The 2,980-nt window shown below is 44.9% G+C and overlaps 1 long non-coding RNA gene across 1 annotated transcript in view; it reads left to right on the forward strand.

Annotated features, from left to right (window-relative positions):
* Positions 1–1,793: 1,793 nt before the first annotated feature.
* The window catches only part of LOC110308852, a 15,573-nt gene continuing 14,386 nt past the window's right edge, over positions 1,794–2,980 (forward strand). Inside the window, exon 1 of the long non-coding RNA XR_002379615.1 lies at positions 1,794–1,848. This is a non-coding gene — a long non-coding RNA (uncharacterized LOC110308852). The remainder of the gene's footprint in view (positions 1,849–2,980) is intronic.

Genomic DNA, 2,980 nt, shown 5'->3' on the forward strand with positions numbered 1-2,980 from the left:
CTACCATCTTGATATTTCAATTTCATTGTCAATATCTCAAGTGTAACCAGGCTAGCACTGAGTCTCCAAGGTTCCTTTATCAACATTTTATATTCTAGGCATTTATTCTTCACACTTGAACAAGGAGAATCTCACCTACTTGGTGCTCAGCTATCACCTTCTATAACTCATATGGGTCTGCAAAAATGGTCTGGAGTAATGCCAGATTTCTCAGGGTAAAGCCATTATTTTAAAATGCCATTTATAGAGGTTAACGGTTCACACCTGTGAGAAGAAGATAGAATCCTGTCACCTCTCATGCTGTAGACAGGCATGAGTTTGGGAGAACAAAGGTTTCCATATTGTATAAAAAGGAAGGACCTTTGTGAATGATCAGCAATGGGTATCAGACTTCAACTTTTTTTTTTTTTTTTTTGGCAGCAAAGTCAACCCCAAAGGCTGAAATTTTTGAGCAGTGAATTCCTGCATAGGTGCCAATAAAGAGTACTCAGCAGGTTGAGTGGACAACAGCATTCTCAACAAGGCAAGAAACCAGGACACCTCAATGAGGAGGAATAGGACTTGGGCAGCAGGCTGCCTTCTGGGGTGATTGCTAACCCATTTGCTCTCTTCTTCAAGGAAGCAGCTAGGATGAACTTGTGGAAGTGGTGGTGTTGTGTGGGCTGCTGTGAGAAGAGGAGATGGATAAAGGAAGAAGGAAGCAAAGCCCATAGAGTCCATGACTCTACCACTGTGCCTAATGACACTAGGCACAGTGATTCCTGTTTATGCAGAGTGGTATCCTCACTAGAGAACATTTAGTATCTAAGGTTCTAAGTGTCAAGAGTTCTCACCAGTCATCATGGCAGCCAAGGATGTCTGTCCCTATTTTTAGGGGCGGGAAGCTAGCTCAGCTTCTTGACTGTTTTCATCTTTAGAGAACCCCCTCTCCCCTCCTTTCCCCTTCTCCCTTCTCCTCCCATTTCCCCTATCCCTCTCTCTTTTCCTTTCTCTCCCCCCTCTCTCAATTTAAAAAACAACCTTTTACTGATTATGTGTTTCATATAATACACCCCTGCCCTGCCCATCTCTCTCCCCAAATAACACACACACACACACACACACACACAGAGAGAGAGAGAGAGAGAGAGAGAGAGAGAGAGAGAGAGAGAGAAAGCAGAGAAAACATCTCAGTGTGGAAGCTGTAATATGCCACAGTGTGTCCAACAGTATATCCCTTTATCCATACATCTTCACTTGCAAATGTTCATTGCAATGAGTCATTGTTCTGGTTAGAGATCTCTAGCTTCTGGGACACCGTCAATATTAGATCCTCACTGGGCCTCTTCCCAATTATCCTGTTGTTGTCCTTTGTCATGGAGATCCTTTAGCTTTGGATCAGCTGGACTGTTCTTTTCACAGTTCTCAATTGCCACTAAGGCCAGTTCCACAGTGCTGCCTGGGTGAGGCACAGGGCCATCTCTCCTGAGTGCTGTTGCAGGTGAGAGCTAAAGCCAGCTCAAGAGACTTGCAGCCAGTGAGTGGCAGGGCCAGTTCTGCACAGCCCCCTGGACATCCATGTGGCCCCCAGAGTCTACCCTGACCAGAGACATCCCCATGTTCTCTAAAGGTCACATGAGCAGCATACATCAACAATGACCATGGCTCTGTGTAGTCATAGGCCCAGACATGACCTTCAGTGGCAACTAAGCCTAAGCCCTTACCATGGTCCCAGGTAGTGGGGCTGGACACTCACAACAGGCTATTCCTCTCCACCCTTGAGTCTCCAGTTCCATTTCTCTTTATAATGCTCAAGCTGCTCCACTTCTTGAGACACTCTCGTAGAAAGAAAAGGCAAAGGAGAAAGAGGTACACAAATAAGTGTTCTTACCTCTTGGTGTGGCCAGGCTTCAGAGATTGTGGTTTGATGGTTTTACCTGGGTATTTTGTTGTGATCGAATGGCTTCACTCATATGAAAGGATAGGCGGGCTGACTAGATTGTATGTCAGCTTGACACAAGCTAGAGTCATTTTGAAAGAAGGGACCTTGATTGAAGTCATGTCCCAAACAGATTGGCCCATGGGACAAGTCTATGTTACACTTTCTTTATGATTGATGTGAGAGGTCCCAGCTCACTGTGGACAGCACTACCCCTGGACTAGTCATCCTGGGCTCAGTAAGAAAGAAAGATAAGCAAACCATGAGGAGTAAGTCAGTAAGCAGTTCTCCTCCTTGGCCTCTGCTCTGGGTCCTGCCTCCAGGTTCACGTCCCAACTTCCCTTGGTAAACAGAAGTCGCTGTTATCTGAAAGTACAGGGGAAAAAAACCCTTTTTCCTCCAAGTTTTTTTCAGCCGTGGCATTTTTACCACAGCAATAGAAATCCTAATTAATACAGAAATTGGTACCAGGGTGTGACAGACATGATCATGCCATTTTGGGAGGGTTGGGAAAGGACTTTGGAACTTTGGGTTAGAAGAGCCATTGAGTGTTTGGAGCTTAATTGGTTATTGTGGGAAATTAGATGCTAATACTGAGATCTATATAAACAATGGAGGCCTTGCTTGTGACGTTTCAATGGGAACTTTGAGAGTCCTTCAAAGACTTTAGTAGAATGGTTTGAGGTTTGAATTAAGAACAACTAAGATGAAAACTTTGTTTTCCTGGGATCCAGTTGATGCTGGTCAGCTGCATCTGTGACTCACAAAAGACCGGGAAATTGAGGCCTGCAAATATGGAAGTATTTCCTCAAGGTCTGCACATGGAAGCTGTGATGAAAGCGCTAAGGCTGTACCTAGTGCTGGCATTTAAAGTTGGTAATTGTTGCGGCCCGCCCGCGGTCCACAACACGAACGGTTCAACTGAGAATGGCAGTTCCCTGCAAAGAGAGGTAACTAGATAGGGCGGAAGAAACAATGGAGTCAAGACAAAACTCTGATCAAGACTCAATTTAATATTTCCAGACACTCAGTTTATAAAGGAAGGGGGAGGGAACCCAATTT

This window comes from Mus caroli, chromosome 2 (genome assembly GCF_900094665.2).
Source record: "Mus caroli chromosome 2, CAROLI_EIJ_v1.1, whole genome shotgun sequence".
In the NCBI taxonomy this organism is placed as follows: Eukaryota; Metazoa; Chordata; class Mammalia; order Rodentia; family Muridae; genus Mus; species Mus caroli.